We start from the raw sequence: 18,178 nt of genomic DNA on the forward strand, positions 1-18,178 counted from the left end.
TGATTGTAAACCTGATGTGAGAACTGAAACCCCGATAGGAATTCAGCCTCGATCCTTGACAGTAGCTAATCTAGATGGTGGCAGGGGGCAGCCTGAGAACCCTGGAGGAAGTCTCTAGAGAAAGCTTGATATACCAGATCCAAGGAGAGGCTGAGGATCTGTTTCTTTTAAATCACGCCAGAAAAAAAATGAACCTCTAGGAAGAGGACAGCTGCACAGGAAGAGACTTGCAATCACAGGGGTGGTTGACTTGGACGACGTTAGAACAATGCCAATGCTTGTTGAATTGACTTTTGGGCCCTAGTGACAGACAAAGCAAGGAACACATATATAGAAGGTAAACATTATCAAGCTCAATAATGAAAATGTCCAGGTTTGGACGGCTGAAGTTGGGAGGCAGAGGTGGGGGCACAAAGGGAAGGGCAAGGATGCTGATGGCTTCATTGTGCAGCATAGCATGATACTGCCAGCAGTGGATGCACCAAGAAATGAAGGTCCCAGGCTTACTTCAGTTATAAAGATGACTAACAGAGGAAGTGAAATAAAGTAGGTATATAAGTAATTATGTATATATGGGGGTGGGGGGAGGCGGGCTGTGTGACATATGACAACCCAATGACTGAACCCATCATTAGCAGGACTCAAGAGATAAGACCTAAAATGTAGGACAACAGCCAGCTACAAAAACACTTATTTACCAGCATGGAAATAAGGACAGAAGAAGGGCTAAGTAAGGCAATTAGTGATTCTTCCTGGGCAGTGAAGATGAGAAGAAACAAAGGGAAGCCGGCAGGAGACTGCTGCCTGTAACCCAACACATAGATGATTTCGATTTTTAAAAATAAAGTGTATAGTCACTATTTAGGCTTTGGAAGCTAGTAAAAGAGTTGGTTGTTTGGCCACTGAAAGGTTATTTGGGTATTAAAAAAAGTATTTATGTATTCGACTCAGAATAAATAAAACATTTCATAAGGCACAAAATGAAAGATACAAAGGGCAAACAGTGATGCTCCCCTTCCCCTCCCAATTCTCTTCTGGAGACAACTATGTTACCTTTTTTTTTTTCTTTCCAGAGAGGTCATGCACATACAACCAAATAGCTATACACCGTAGGTACAGTCTTCCTACCCTTTCCTCACCTATTGTTCACTACTTTGCATTTTTCTTTTATCAATTTATCTCTGAGATTGTTTGGATCAGCAATGAGCTTCTTCCTTTGTCTTTTTTATAGCTGGATGATATTCATGTATGAATATAGCAACAATAAATGACAGTGCCAATTTCCACACAGCTCCACCAACAGTGTGTCATCAAATTTTTGGATTCTGTCATTATCAGAGGTGAAAAATGGTATCTCGGCCAAGTTTTAATTTGCATTTCTTTCATGTGTGGGGTGGAAAAACTTTTCATATGGCTAAGAAACACTTGGATTTTTTTCTGTTAACTGATGATTCATATCTTTTGCCCATTTATGATAAGCAGTCTTTTTCTTTTCTTTTCTTTTCTAAAAAATGTTTTTGTTGATTTTAGAGAGAGGGAGAGAAACATCGATGAGAAAGAATCATGGATGGGCTGCCTCCTGCAAGTCCCCTACTGGGGATTGAGCCCACACCCTGGGCATGCAACCAGAGACCCCCTTGGTGCATGGGACCATGCTCAGCCAACCAAGCCACCCCAGCCAGGGCGATAATCAGGCCTTTTTCTTATTAATTAGTAAGGGCTCTTTATTAGGGAAACTAGTCCTTTGACTATTAATAATTGCAAATATTTCCTCCTAATAGATCATTTCTTTTGACTTTGCCTGTAGGACTTTGTCACACATCAAGTTTTGATTTTTATGTAGGCAGATTTCTCAGTCAGTCTTCTCATTTATGATTTCTGGAGTTTGTGTCATTAACTCAGAAAGGCCTTTTGTAGATTAACACAAATTCTCCCATGGTTTCTTGTAGGACTTTTTCATTTTTCTTCTTGCTCTCTCTTTTAAATCATTTAAATCTTTTATCCACCAAGAATTTATATTAGTGTAAGATGTAAGGTGTGTATCCAACTATACACCAGCTGGCTAGTGAGAGTGTGTTTTGAGGAAGAAGGGTAAAGGACAGGAAGGTAGGGCAGTGAGCACAATAGTACGGGTATGAGGAAGTTTTCCTAACAGTGGGTGTAGAAGAAACTGGAAGTGGCATGCAGTCACAAACTGCTGAGATCATCCAGTTGAAAGGTCAACCCAGGTAGGCCTGAACTCTGGCTGGGGCAGCAGAAAAGGTGAGGAGGTGGGGAGGCCCTGGAAATAAAATCCATAGGATTCAGTTACTGGTTCAAAGGGAAAAAAACAAAAGAAGGTGATTATTTCCTGCCTCAGGGATGCTATTATGAGAGAGAAAGAACTCAGTGTTAAGAGCTCTGGCTTCACAGAGCAGGGTGCAAGAATCTAGTCAAAGTCAGAAACCTCTCTGGAACACTCAGGGGAGATGGTCAACAAGGTGTTGAAAAGGTGGGAGTATCAAGAGATCTGAGTGATGAATTTAATTTCCTCACTACTATCTTGAGGATCTAGTGTAGGAGTTACATATCTAGTCTTAGTTGGACAGAGCCTGTTCCACACTGCAGGCTATTGCATTCATCAAATCTGTTGGAGGGACTGGTTCCTAGCTATAGGAAGCCTGAAATTGGGGCCACAGTAATAATTCCCTCTATACAGAACATTACTATTTTCAAAGTATTTGGTTGTCAGTTGGTCCCGTTTTCAAAAAACGAGAACCAGCTCTGAATGAGTTGCCCACCGTTCTAAAAGAAATTTGCAGCACAGACTGTAATAATAACAGCAATGACATATTTCTAGAGAACTTACTATTGCACTGAGCTAAATCCTTCAGGAACAGGAGTTATTTCTCCTAATCCTCAGAACCCTATGTGGGTGAAAAAGAGGTTCCATGGAAAGTAACTTCACAAGATGATCTGATCATAAATTTCTAACTGGACAGATCATGGCGGGTAGTCAAGCCCCAGGCACATAAACTTCTTTGGTAAAAGGCCTATCTTTGCTTTAAGCAAATCCTGTCCATTGTTTCTGTGCATCTAGATTAACACACCACTGATATGCCCTCTTTCAACCCCCCCCCCCTTCTAAAGCAATGACCACCCTCTAAGAGAGCACAGAATCTTGTTCACTATCCCATAATCCAGGGATTTTCAACTGATGTGCTGCCAGATTTTTTAAAACATGCAATACCTATTTAGTCAGGGGCACTGACCTCTTTTCCCTTGGATTGTCAAATAAAAAAATGACAGCCAACACAACAGTAGCCTTCCAGTGTAAATGAATCAAACTTACAATTATTATTATTTTTTTTTTGTCAGATCAGCAAAAATATATATTTTTTGGTGTGGCACAGAATTTTAGTAATTAGTTTATGTGTGCCATGAGATGAAAAAGGTTGAAAATTGCTGCTGTAATCAGATGGCCACCTTGCTTTCTCCCACCTTCATTAATCTTCCTTATTCTCTCCTTAATTCTAAATACTTAAAAGAAGTCGCAACCTGTCATTTCTTCTTTTTTTTTTAATACTCATCTAGGATATTTTTTCCAGTGCTTTTCAGAGAGAGTGGAAGAGAAAGAGAGAGACAGAGAGACATCTATATGAAAGAGACACATCTATTGGTTGCCTCCTGCAGAGGTCGAGGGGGCTGGGATGGAGCCTGCCACCGAGGGATGCGCCCTTAGCTGGAAGGGAACCCAGACCCTTCAGTCCGCGGGCCTACTCTCTAACCACTGAGCGAGCCCGACTAGGGCTGTCATTTCTTTTTTCAGTCTGATGAGATCTTGCTTCCAGGATGCCCTCAGTTAGGCCCAAATAAATTAGGTTTGCACATTCTTACATCGACACCTATAATTTAAGGAGCCCTGAGGGGACCCAAGGAGCCCTATGGCTTCACAGGGTAGCACGACACCTATAACTTAGGAACGCAGTAGAAGGTAGAGTGGTGAGCCTTACCCAGGTCCAAGACTTTTCCAACCCGAGCGCCCTCCTCTGGTCCCTCCAGTCCTCGCACCTGCCTGGTCACTTCCCGCCCCCGACCCAAGCAAGCCCGCATTCCAATCCCAGGTCAGGAGGGAGGGGCCCGGACCAGCTGTGCACGCAGCCTCAGGTCAGGAAAACTGAGGGCGGTGGGGGAGAAAAGGCGGCGAACACGGGCCAAGCGCGACCTATAGCAGGCCAGACACAGCCACGGCCCCGCGGTAACCCCTGAGAGGGTGGGCAGCGGCCCGGGGACGGCAAATCGCAGCGGAGAGAAACAGACCGCCCAGGAGTCCCGCCCGCCACGGAACCACGTGCCAGCTCCCGTTCCCCCGTGACCTGCCCCGACGCGGAGGGGGCGTGGCCGGGCCGGCCTGTACCAAGGGCAGGGATTCGCAGGGGGGAAACCCGGCTAAGGAGCGCTCGCTCTCCCTTCTTGGGCGGGGCGGTGCCACCCACGGCCACGCCCCCACCCCCGTATTCGGCCCAGGCGGTGGTAGCATCTCAGTGGTGCGGGCCTGCGTGCTGATCAGTTTCGGGAGTGCTGCGGGGTTGCTTGAGGTGAGTGAGGGGCGTCCTGGGCACCGGCTTGATAAGGTACGGGTGCCCGGGGTCGAGGTGCCGGATCTCCGGGGGCCAGTGCCTTGTGGTCGCCGCGTCCGCCCGGGCCCGTGACGCTGGGGCGACCTCGCTCACTGTCTCACCCGAAGCTCACACGGAAAGCGCGGCTCCCTCCTCTGCTCTTCCGCGGGTGGATCTTCCCCTCGAGCTGACCTCTTGAGGCGGCTTGAGGATCATCCTTTCCACAGCTGAGGACGCCAGACTGGCCCCTCGGGTGTCCGCGTCCGAGGGTTCCGGCTCCAAGGCCCGCGCCGCCACCCTCGGGCTAAGCCACTTTTCCTTTCCAAACCTCAGTTTCCTGGTCGGTACGACGGGCCTAGAGGCGGCCAGTTTTGGGGGGTAACTTACGTAGGAGGTGCCCTGTCAGTGCGAATGGGACCCGAATCCAATCCAGCAGCATCAGGTGGGCTCAGTCGAGGACTCAGGGGAGCCGGGCAGCCTGGCTTCTTATGGGAATCACTGCGTGTGGTCGAGGCCCCGGCATCCACGGGACGTAGTGTCTGTCGCAAGCAAGTGCTTGGCGGCCTCTGCGCAGATCTTTGCCGGGCTCTTCTGGGCAGCCTTGACACCCTTGCTTAGCTCTTGGGAGCAATTGGGTAAGAGGTGAAGGTCTTCTGGGTGGCGAGAACTTGACCTCGACTTCTTGCTTTTTATTTAAGGCTGATCACCATTGTGTAAGCTGGTGACCAATACTGAGGAAATTGGGGCCACTTAATGAACGTGACTGTCTCCTCCGTTGGACCCCCAAAATGCAGCCTTCCCTCTGAGGTTGGCCAAGCTAGAGAGTAGTGCTAGCACCAAGGGAGACAATGCTGGAGTGTATGGTCCTGGGTCTGAACCTTGGCACCTTGGTAGGACGCTTCACTTTTTGAGCTTCTGTTTCCTTCTGAGTAGCACAGACAGTGATACAGCCCACCCTGCTGCCACCACAGGATTGAGGTTCTGTGGATCAAAAGAGAGGGTCTTGGAGGGAGGGTGACATTGAGAATGGTTAAGTTCCTTTAAGCTGAGCAATTAACTAACCCTCTGGGATCCATTGTCCTCCCTGTGCAATGCTGTAATTCCTGTTGTTTGGGGAGAAGCCATTGATTCATTAACCACTCACAAGTTCTGCCTACACACATCTCCTCTGAATGGTTGTGGGGTTGGCTTGATCAGGGAAACAGTCCAAAAGTCTTAGTAAAAGAGAAACCCCAGATGAGATCACTGTCTTTTCTTTGTGTCCCTCTAAGGAGTTCTTATTTTCCTTTTGAGAGAGTGGTCAGTTCTTGAGCTTCTTATACTCTTGATGTAGGAAGCTGTTTCATTGGGCACATAGCTTAATCATTGTCTCAAGTGTCCAAAAAGCAGGTTTGCATTTCAGAGAATGGAATATTAGCTTTCAGTTGTGTTGTGGTGTTGAAAACTTCAGAGTGGTCTTAACTCTCTGAAATTCTTCATGTCTAGCACTTGAAAAAAAAGGACAGGTAGGTTTGAGATGAAAGGAACCCCAGGGATGTACTTCAGGACCTGGAAATACCTGCATTGACTGCAGCCAGCAGACTGCAGCCAATCAGGCAGGTAAATTTATCCCTGGGTGGTATGAGTTTATAATCTGCCACAGGAGATGTCAGTTGCTTGAGGAACCTGAAATTTTAGGACCTGCCAATGACTGGGTTGATCCTCTTTGAAAATTAGCATCTGAGTAAGTCCATGTGTACTTAGGAGATAGACTGTGTGAAATGAGAACTTCATGGCAAATCCAGAACATTTACTTGTTAAACCCGTGGAACATTTTAAGTTAATAAGAATTTAGCTCTTAAGCAACTTCTTTTTTTCTCCCTGATAGAAGCTTCTGAATAGTCATAAGACCTTTAATGGTTCCAGAGAATCCAGCTGTCCCTGCGGTATCTTCACTTCCTGTGCTTTAGGAAAGAGCAGAGCACTGGATCGAGAGTCAGAGAACCTGAGTTCCAGCTCTGAGTTTCTTTTGGCAAACCATCCCAGACCCGTGGGCCTCAGTTTAGTGCTTTGGGATTTATATGTCTGATTCATTTGAAAGTTAAAATCAGAAAACAGTGAAATGGAGAAATGACTGTTTTCATAAAACTATTTTTTTCTGTTTACAAAAATATTAAGTCCAATATTTTAAAAACTATTACAGAAATATGCACTATAGATAGTGAACATCCCTCATAGCCTTTCACTGAGTTAAAAAAAAAATCTCAGTAGTGTAGTATATATTCTCCAGATATTTTTCTTCACATACAAAAATATTTGTTGTTTCTCTAGCCGGTCTTGCTCATTGTTTAGAGCACCTGCCCATGGACTGAAGGGTGCCAGGTTAAATTTCTACCAAGGGCACGTACCTCTGTTGCAGGCTCCATCCCTGACCCCAGTCGGGGTGCATGTGGGAGGCAACCAACCCTGATGCAGCTCTCTCACATGGATGTTCCTTCCTCTCTCTTTCTCACTCTGAAAAGCATTGGAAAAAATAGCCTAGGGTGAGGATTAAAGACATCATAATTTTTAAAATGCTTATTCTTTAAATTTTTTTAACTTAAAACAACAGAAATTTTTTACTATTTTAATTTTTTTAATGGGTTTACTAAAACAACTTCATCACCTAGAGGTCCTACAATCCCACATCCTCTGATGAAGCCATGGTGTTATTCAACAGCATCTGGTGTGCGCCACAATCAGAAACTGCCAGCATTGGAAGTAGCAGACATTGGCCTCAGGGTACTGTTTTAATATTAAATACAAAACTTAGATTAAACTAGTCATACTGTTCTTAGGCTTGCTGTTTGTCACTTCACATGAGGTCTTTCTATATTGCTTTGTAGAGATCCAATTCATTCTTTTTTTTAAAACCTCTGTCATTTTCTTTTAAAATGACAATATTCTAGTAACCAGTATTGAAAAAAAATTTATGTGGTTTGTAGCATTTTGCTATTATGAATTCTGAATGAGAAGTCTTGTTCTTTATCTTGTGCAATTGGGCAAATACTTTTGCATAATGAATTCTTAAAACTGGAAGAGTTGGGACATGTTTGTGAGCTTTTAAGAGTGTATTCATTTAACAAATATTAACTATTTGCCAGGCAGTATTTGAGGTGTCAGGACTATAGCAGTGACCAAAACAGACAAATCCCCTGTAGATCTGATCATTTAGTGGTAGGGGAGACAAATAACAAACATGGTTTGTCAAATGGTGATAATTTGGGATTTAGCTTTTTATTATATGTGAGATTCATTTAAAAATTAAAATTAGAAGAAATGAAATTGAGAAGTTACTTTTTATAAAAATGTATTTTTTCTGTTTACAAAAAATTTTAGGTGCTCATTATTTAAAAAAAGACTGTCATAAAAATATGCAGTATAGACAGTGAATGTCCTTCTTAGCCTCACACTGAGACTTTTTCTGTGGAGAAAAATAATACATACGAGAGGGAGAAAGAGAGAGAGGAGCGTGTTTGTAGAAATGGTGTGACTTTAAATGTCAATAGATATTGCCAAACTCCCCTCCAAAAATGATACCTTGTTATGTTCCCACCAACAGAGACTCATCATTTTAAAATTCATAATTCTAAGGCCAGCTGAGAGTAAAAGAGATGCTTTTACTTCAGAAAAATTTATGCCAGACTCTGTACTAAGTTTATATTACACCTGTGTGTACGAACATGTATATATTTTAAGTTCTTCTGATGACCCCAAAAAGCTGGTGTTTCCTTGCCCACTTTATAGCTGGGGAGGAATCTCAGCAATGAAATCACTTGCTCAAGGCTGTGAGGGTGAAGCTGAGGCCTCAGCTAGGGCCATCTTCCAGAGTCTTCACTCCTCTTTTTGTGCTGTATCACATTTTTTGACTGAAAAGGATTGAGTTTGTTTGTTTGTGTGTTTTTTTAAAATGTTTTTCTGTTGAGAGAGGAAGGGAGGGGGGAGAGAGAGATAGAAACATTAATGATGAGAAAATCATTGATAGGCTGCCTCCTGCACTCCCCCCTACAGGGGATTGAGCCCCCAACTTGGACATGTTCCCTGACCATTAATCAAACTGGGGTCTCCTGGACCATAGGTCGATGCTCAACCACTGAGCCAAGCTGACCAGGCGAGGATTGTTCTCTTTTGTTTGATTGCTTTGGTGGAAGGAAAATTTCCTAATAACATGATTATTCCTCTTCACTTGCAATACTGCAAAGCACAAGTAAGCATGTCTTTCTTGTATGTTTCACTGTACAGCTCATTATAGTGTAAGAAACATAAATGAGTATCTGATAGAGAGATAGATGATGCCAGTTCTTCATTATGATTTTTATTATATGGGCTGCAGAACAAAATTCATTTTTCTGTACAGTTCTATTATCTGGCATTTGATAGAAACTTAGACTCACTGGGCAGGTAGAGAGAAGCTCCTGAGTCAGAGGCAGCTCAGCGGCTTATACAGGCAGTGGCCCACGCCAGGCCGTACTTTCTTCATCCATGAAGGGGGGGGTGAAGGCCTGTTCCACCTTCTTCCCTGGAACATCTCAAGAGATGTTTATACATACTTCTGCAGTAATGCTCCCTTGGCAGTGTTTCTACTCCTGTGGAATGACACTTAAAAAGACATATTTGGCCTTTGAATTCTAAGCTTCTATGTTTAGGGCCTGGTTCAGGCACTTGAGAACTCTTCTGGGAAGGGGAACAAACATAGAGTAAACAATTATAGCAGAGCGTGTCGAGTTCATTCTTGAGGTAATGCATGTGAGGCACTTACCCTTGGTGCTGAGGCTGGTGTGTGCTGGGGAGCACTCAGGACAAGCTGCCTTTATGTGGGGGGAGTCTCGCAAGGCTCCACAAGAGGTGACATTTGAGTCGGGTCTTGGAAGGAAGGTAGGGAGCCCACCAAGGCATACCCCCTCTGGAGGGTGTAGGATGTAGTTTGCATGAGGGTTGGAGTGATTAGGGCTTATCTGAAGGTGGCTGTGAACCATGCTAAGTGATGGGAAGGCTTTTAAATAGGTCAGTGATGTGACTGGCACAGAAGTGTTTTCTTGTATTGGGTTTTCAGAGTTTCTTCTTAAGAGCTCAATGTCTTTCTCTCTGGGTGAATTCATCATTTGGGAATCTAACTCTCTGAATCTGTATCATAACCATTTTAGAGCTCCACATCCTGAAAGTTTTTGTCCTTCCCCTCCCTGCCTCCCCAAATGAGATGTTTACATTAATTGTATATCTGTTAGTGTATTTGTGTGTGTGTGTGTGTGTGTGTGTGTGTGTGTCAAGGTGGCTGAGGAGTCCCATGGGCAAACCATGGCTCTTTAAATTTTTTTTAATACGTTTTTTTAAAGTATCTTTTTTTAAAAACATTTTTATTAATTTCAGAGAGAGGAAGGGAAAGGAAGAGATAGAAACGTCAATGAGAGAGAGTCATTGATCGGTTGCCTCCTGCACACCCTCTACTGGGGATCAAGCCCCAAACCCAGGCATGTGCCCTGACTGGGAATCGAACCTGCAACCTTTTGGTACACTCAACCAACTGAGCCACACCTGTCAGAGCAAACCGTGGCTCTCTGAAGGCTGGTGGCTCCTGTTGGTTGGCTCCACCAGAGACAGGTTCATCAGCCTCTGTTATGCCTGATGCTGGTTGGTGTGACAACTTGGTTAACACTTGGGTGTGTTTTGAACAAAGCATCTGGGGGACCTGGTCCTTCTGAGTGGCTTGTGGAAAAATCTGCTGATGTGGGGGGCTTATTTATTTCACTTATAAAGAGACTAGGTTGGGGGGAGATATAAGAATTATCCTTTAATTGGGGTGCTGGGCGTGAGGCATTCTAATAATATCCTTTGCACAGTGTCTGTACATAGCTGAGAGAATGTACAGATGCTCCTAGAAATTAATCAGTTTCAAGACTAAACTAGAATATAATGATGGGTCAGACTATAGTGCCATCAGCTGTGGAGTGTTTTTCCGAGAATTGGATTCTTTAGGAGACATCATGTGGTAGGAAAATAGAATGGAAATAGTTGGCTTTTGTCTACCTGGTTAATAACAAGGGGAAATGGACTCTGTGGGGTGTGCCCCTCTGATGTGGGACTTACATAATTCACTTCAGGTGAAATTTATGAATTATGTTTAGTCATTTTTTTTAATCTCCCCTAGCTTTATCTTTAGTGCCTTTTCCTGTGGTCCTGCCCACCCCACCCGGTTTGCCAGGCTCAGCGTTGCACGTTCCCTCTTCCTTTGGTGCTTAGGTAAGAGCACTGTGATCTTGCAGTACTTCGATCCTCACAAACACACACACATCATCATTGCGTTGGGTAGGCTGGGTCTGTACAAAGGTTTGAGGGCTGGGTAGGAAAACATGAACTTGTGCTCACCTTCTCTAAACCCAGATATGTTCATTCTGTATCTGTAGGTCATTTGGGGTCAGTTTTCAACACTGCAAACAAGGGTGATGGTTCTTGAATACACAGGAGAATGTATTAGCCAGTTGTGCTCAGGACTTTCAGGGGTGGGGTTTAGGTTGGAACACATTTCAGGCATGTTGTCAGGGATTTGTGGTCTTGTGAGGAAAAGCATTTGTTGGTTTCAGTCGTAATTGTTGCAACTATTGAAGAAACCACACAGTGTTATGTGGACATGTTGCATGTAGTCCCTTATGTAATATAACTTGCAAACTCTAAAAGGTCATTTAGCATGACAACAGAGATGAAAAAGCCCATGACCTACCTGGAAACCCCACCAGCAAGGTCTCTATCCCTGTTAGTGACCTCACTATCTTCCAGGTCTCTAAAGCTTTAAGGACAAATGTCATCTGTTCCTTTTTCCTGTTTTCCTTCTGGATTTCCACCACCATGCTGTCCTGTCAGTTTTTTGTCTTTGAATCTCTTTCTACTGCCGTGGTCTTATTGTAGCCCCTTGTCATTTCCTGGTTGTGCTAGACCCCTAAGCGGCCTCCTGAGTCCTCAATTCCTCCTCCTCGCTCCTCCCCACCTCTTCTTAAGATCTGCCCATGGTACCATTGCTAGATTGATCTCACAGCCCTATTTTTATCACTCCTCCTTTGCTCAAGAATTTACAATTGCTCTCTGTCTTATTGTTTTGTGTTTTTCTTCCCTTTCCATCTTCTTCCAAAAAGGATATGGAAGTGGCTTATAATAAAAGGAGTCTAAATCCCCCTTTGCCTAATAGCAGTATGCTTGGAGTAGAATGTGAATTCTGTGAGGACAGGGAACCTTCCCCATCATTTCCATGAGTATAAGCCAGAGCATGCAACAGTGCCTGGTGTAAAGGTAGGCATTCAATAAATACTGACTGGGTGAATGGAGGAATAAATGGAGGAATGAGTGATTATGGCTTCTCTCTTCCAAGTGTACTGCTAAGATTTCTCTTGCATATTGACCATCAATATTGAGTCTGCTCTGTATTTTTCAAGATGATTCTAAGGTGCCACATGAACTTTTTGTAGGATTTTAGTTTTCCATATAGGTATAACATTTTAAAAGTTTCAAGTTCCCCCTGCAATTGATAGTTTATTTAATAATTCAATAATTAATCATTAAGAAGAGAAAGAACTTGGGTACCCCATCCCATTAAGAAGAGAAAGAACTTGGATACCCCATCCCATTAAGAAGAGAAAGAACTTGGGTACCCCATCCCATAGTAGTCTAATTCTTTCTGGATATTTCTAGGTCAGTTACTGGGATGCCAAAAACATGAATAAATTTGTTTATTTTAAAAATTCTAAGGAAATGAATGAAAGGGATCTAATTTAACCTTTGAGTGTGTGTTGTAAGTCAGGTCCTGTCTGTGTGTTTTATGTCTCATGTGATGATCATAACTGTGAGGATGGCCAACGAGGGGACTGAGGCTGAGTGATAAGTAAAGGGCCCCATGGTTTGTAGGTGGCATATTTGGGTTTTGAACCAAGGTCTGTCTACCTATAAGCCCATGTTCTTCCATGGCTCAACTGGGTGTTTTTTTTGTTTTATTTTGTTTTGGTTTGTTTTAAATATATCTTTATTGATTTCAGAGAGAGGAAAGGAGAGGGAGAGAGAGAGATAGAAACACCAATGATGAGAGAGTCATTGATCGGCTGCCTCCTGCATGCCCCCTGCTGGGGATTGAGCCCACAACCTGGGCGTGTGCCCTGACCAGGAATCGAACCCCAGTCACCTGGATCCTAGGTTGATGCTCAACCACTGAGCCACGCCCAGCCAGGCTCAACTGGGTTTTAAGTTTGTTGAATTTCAAGGCCCACACTCTTCTCAGCAAAATTAAAACCATGGAAAGAACTAGTAATTGAGAGAAGGACCCTGGGAGGCAGGTAATTGTCCCAAAAAACAGAAAAGGGAAGCTATTGTGATTGAGCACAAAACTCAGCTCAGAGCTGCCTGCAAGGCAAGGCAAGGCAAAAAAAGATGTGATTGCACAGCAAACATTATTGAAAAAAAGGAAGCAGATCAGTTTATCACAGGAAGCACTTTTCCCTGGGTTTTCAAATAAGGTTCATTGAATGAGGCAGTGGCAGCAGCCTCTGTACTGAGCAAGCGTTTGTAGAGCACCTCTTGTGTACCAGCCCTCTTTGAGATGCTGGGACTGCAATTGTGTGTGGACAAGACCAACAGGATGATGATGGCTTAGGTGCAGGGTTGGAGGGGGTGTTCTAAGGAACAGAAGAGCATGACCTACAGGGAGCCATTCCTCCCTGGGACCCATTTGGGTAAAGGCAGAGAACTTCAGGCTCTAGTATAATAGTAAGGGCAGATCTTTAGGGGATGGGAACAAGAGAATAGACTCAGAGGGGTGTATTTTATTATCAGAGGTAAAGCAGGAGAATCTGGGAGAATGAGTAGGGTGAGACCCTTTGCCAGAGGTAGGAGGCAGACAATCCATAGTGGAGGTCCTGAGGGTTTTTTTAAGCACATCTCATGAGTAGTGTCCTACCATTTTGCTGTGAAAATTGAAAAGCCTGGCTTTGCTTCTTGCCCCTTAGTGGGTGACTTTAAGCAGAGCCAAGAGTTCTCAGAAGGAAGCACCAGTTCTGTTCAAATACTCATGGCTAAATGGCCAGCATGCTGTACCATCATGTGTGGAGCGATGACTATGGTTTGGGAGATTTTGTTCATTCAGTCATTGAGCAAATATATGTATTGAGCACCCTGTTAGGCCAGGCCTCTTGAACACTAGGGGAACAGAAATACAGGATAGCTCTTGCCAGACACCAGCTTCTACCATGTCTCTAGGGGTTATTTAATTTTGAGTAATACTGTCACCTGATGTTACAGCCGGGATGTCAACTGCAGAATGAATCCCAGGTCATTCAGGAAGCAACTTCTGTCTGTAACTTTGCCTTGTTCTAAAAAGGTTACCAAGGCCATGCCAGTGGATGACAGAGTGGCTCTGTTGCCAGTTAGTCTGGATTTGAATCCTGCTTCTACCACGTTTCAATTCCCTGACTTTGGGCACGGACTTTAACCCCTGTGATAATTACAGCTCCTATACCTCAGAGGGCGATTGTAGGGATGAAATGAAATCATAGAATGTAATAGTGTACATGCTTAATTATGTTAATTATTGTTACAACTAGTATTTATTTAGGGGAAAAAATAGATGAGACAAATAGAAAATGATGGGGGTGGGGAGAATGGGACCCAGGGTTAAGGATAGTGTGGGGCCGCTAGAGGCTCTTTCATAATGTCCAGAGCAAGAAGGGAAAGACAAGTCAGGAATGGGGAGTGACTGATGATGGGCATGAGATTTCTTTTTGGTGTGATGAAACTGTCCTGGGATTGGCCGTGATGGTTGCACAATGGGTGAATGTTCTGAATACCACTAAATTGTACATTTTACAATGGTGACTTTTATGGTAAGTGAATTATATCTCCATTTTAAAAAATCCAGTTTACAGGTCATGAGTCCTTGAGCAGTTAGACTCCCACTAGTTCTGCCACTGGCTCCCCATCACCTTGCACAAGCTCTACACACTTGTGGCAGACGCACCTGCTGCTCACTGCATATTTCTGTGCTCCCGCACATCTCCTAATCCCTCTTGAAGTTAACTTCTGGTAATGGCCTCTGAGAGGAAGTAGTGTGTTACTTCTGGCCTGAAGCATTTAAGCATTAAGCCCTCCCACAGTCTTCTACCCATCACAGCAACCTTAGAAGTTACCTGTTGAGGTGGTGAAGTCACAAGGAAGAAACTGCTTGAACTACCTAGTCCCCTTATAGAGGCCAAGCACCAAGCAGTCACCTTGCCTACACAAGACATTGCATAAGTGCGTTAAGGCACTTGGTGTGGGTTGGTGCTCAGAGGAGGACACCTTTTCCCAGTCTTGTGACCTAGAGAACTGTCCTCATTATCCCTCACACAGGTGTACTATTTGATGTAGTGGGTGTCTTTTCTAACAGAAAGCCATAGCAGGTGCAGTGGTGCCATGGTTCTCGTAACCCAGCTGTATCCCCACAGCTCACTGCAGCCAAGTATGCAGCTCTCCTGGCAGTGTCTGTCAGAGGAAGTATTACAGGGTCTGTCAGTGTCTGGAGCACCTTGTGTGACCTAGTGTACCCAAGTAACAGCATGGTATAATATCAGGCCAACCTCAGAGGAGTTTGTCTTCCACTCCCTAAGAGAACGTGGTCAGGGCAGTATGAAACTGTCATCAGCTAATGGTTTAGTGCTGATGCACAATCTTGTAAATGGGGTATAATCATTGTGGATGCTTTTATAGACACTACAGGACAGTCCTCTATCACCGTGGCATCTGATTGTTACTGACTTGTTTACATTGTTGTGTGTTTTTAATAACCCTACCAAAATTGTTCAGAACAAGTACAGGCTACTCTTCACACCAGAGCAAACAGGTGAAGTTGGATAAAGTGTCATCATTTTTCCGTTCTGGCCAGTGGAAGTTTGCAGTGACTGAGCTGATGTGTCTAATGATGGTAGAAAAAAATGGGGATGGGGGCAGTGGGGTTTAGCAAGATTTCAGAGTCCCAAGCTATTATGTTCTTAAAGGCCAGAGCAGCTATTGCTGCACCCTTTACACTTATTTCAGACCTCTGAGCACTCTACTGTGCCTGACCTTTGTCTGGCATTGTCTTCTTTTGTCTCCCTTCTGGGGCCTTTGTCCACTCCCTGCCCTCCACCACTTTAGTGAGAGGGACTTATATTGTATCAACTATAAAGTGACCTGACCTAGATGTAAATTATGGTTTGTCTGTTGAAAGTCAAGGTGAGCTGATCAAGAATGACTGACAGGCAGTGCATTCAAACTCAACATGCTCCTGATGGCCAGGGGCAGTGGCTGAGGGAGGGGTGCTGGTCCTTTCAGTTCTAACTCATTCAGGTTCCATGAATGGCAGGATTGGACAGATTCTGAGAGTTCTGGACTTCGGAACCCAAACCCTTACTTCACTTCATAAAGGTTGGGTTTCTCCAGAGCTTTTGGATTTCATCAGATCATATTTCTCTAAACTCTTAAAGAGATCAGGAGCTTCCACGGGGCAGAGCTGAAATACTCTGCCACTTACCTGCATTGTCCTAGTATGAGCATCCCCAGTACACTAGGTACAAAACAGAATAATAGTTAACTTTTTTCCTTATTCAGGTGTCACACACTGGGCACATCTATAAGTCCAGCAGCAGCCCCTATGAGGTAGATAGTATTATCCCCATTATAGTATTATCCCTGTTTTATAGATGAAGAAACTGAGGCACAGAGATTTCAAGATTCGTGTACATGCGTGTGTGTAAATGTGATTTAAAGAGAATCATGTGTAAATGATTACTGAAATGTGTTTTCCAGGACTCTGATTTTTACTTTCTATGTCACCTACTGCCCTGACAATCTCCCCTCCAGCCATCACACTGAGGAGGGCTCAGGGGACTAAGGAGCAGGTAATGAGTGTCTGACTCACAGCACGTGGAGAGCTAAGCGGTAAACCTCTATGTCCCCAAGCTGTGGTCCTCAGGTTGGTGTGTGGTTGCAACCCTAGGCCAGCACCTCCCACTGCACACTTTCCCCACTTTATACCACAGAGGGTCTTCCCCCAACCCCCACTTCCCTGCTCACCTTCTCTTCAGTCTTTGAAGCTTAATTCCACCTCAAGCAAGCTATTTATCACTCTTATTTAGTTAGCTGATCTGAATCTCAGTCCACAAAGCCAGGTATAGAGAAAAATGATTTTCTACAAACCAACTTAATTTCTCATGTCATGCTCCAAGTTGTCAGGAAAGCTACTGCAGTCATTCTTGGAGCTTCCTAGGAGTCATGACAAGGTTATGTGGCCTCTTGCAGTGCCACATTTTGGGGTCCCTCAGTCATCTGCCTGTAGTGACCTCTACAGTGATGGCTGTTGTTGCTCACATGTTCCTTTCAGATCTGGGTGCTGTGTGCTGATTTTTGTGCTTCACTTACAGAATGATTTATTTTTTGCTGCTGGGATCTCTCCCTACCCCAGCCAGGCAGCCTCCTCCCTGGGTCACCACTCTGCCCCTCTGGGACCTTGTCATCTCCTTGGGGCATTGCCATCAAGTGTGGGACCCCTGCTCGTCCCCCACTGCCAGGGACATTTCTTTCTAGTCCCTCGTAATCTAAACCCCTTTTGCTTCTCTGAGATTCTTTATTCTAATCTCCCTAACCTCCCTCTTACCAGTTAAGAATCTTTTGGTTGTAAGCAACGGAAAATACAGCTCTATGAACAAAAAAGGGGCTACAAGGCAGGCCTGACAAGCTCAGTGGCCGAAAGTAACCACACAGGGTGATCTGATTCTAAATTCCTACTGGGCAGATCATGGTGAGGGGTAAAGTCCCAGGCCTGTAGCTTCATTAGTAAAAAATTAATCTCTACTTGAAGAGAGCCCTGTCCATTGTTCTTATGCAACGAGGATAATGTACATTTGTTGCCCTGCATACCGCCTCTACTGTGTTAAATGTTAACGATCCTGTACCCACCAATGTAAAAGAAGTATGTATCTCTTATTTTACTTTTTATCTGAAAGGTAATCTAGAGCCCTAGCCAGTTTTCTGAGTGGTTAGAGCATCAGTCTGTAGACTGAAGGGTCCCAGGTTCGATTCTGGCCAAGGGCACATACTTTGGTTGCAGGCTCTATCCCTGGCCCGGGTCCAGGTACGTGCGGGAGGCAACCAATCGATGTGTCTCTTTCACATCCATGTTTCTATTTCTCTCTCTCCCTCCCTTCCACTCTCTCTGAAAAGCAATGGAAAAAATATCTTCAGATGAGGATTAAAAATAATAATTAAATAAATTCAAAAAATATATAAAGTAATGTAGAGATTTCCTCTCTTCTTGCTTTCTTAATCTACCACCTATGGATTTCATATAACCTTCCTTACATTTTCTCGTTTGATTCTAAATATCTAAAGAGAACTGCAAAGCTGCCATTTTTCAGAGCATTTTTCCAATCCCTTGAGGTCTCACTTCTGGGCACGTCCTCAGTTTGGCTCAAATAAACTCATAAAATTTTTCTTTAAGTTTGGACTTTTCATTGACTGTTCAAACTGACTTAAGAGAAAATACATTGTCTTAAATAACTGAAAATCTAGACATAGGG

At 44.0% G+C, this 18,178-nt stretch overlaps 1 protein-coding gene across 8 annotated transcripts in view; it reads left to right on the forward strand.

Moving 5' to 3' along the window:
* Positions 1 to 4,101: 4,101 nt before the first annotated feature.
* POR (cytochrome p450 oxidoreductase) overlaps positions 4,102 to 18,178 on the forward strand; it is a 64,594-nt gene continuing 50,517 nt past the window's right edge. For 2 of the 8 annotated variants that reach the window (XM_081133309.1, XM_081133306.1), the window contains exon 1: positions 4,526 to 4,577. The gene's annotated coding sequence lies outside the window, so the exon portion shown is untranslated. Of the gene's footprint in view, positions 5,041 to 10,761; positions 10,854 to 18,178 lie in introns of all 8 variants that reach the window. The other 6 variants (XM_081133305.1, XM_081133310.1, XM_081133304.1 and 3 more) reach the window with 6 other exon arrangements.

Source organism: Miniopterus schreibersii (genome assembly GCF_964146895.1).
Source record: "Miniopterus schreibersii genome assembly, chromosome: 3".
NCBI lineage: Eukaryota > Metazoa > Chordata > Mammalia > Chiroptera > Miniopteridae > Miniopterus > Miniopterus schreibersii.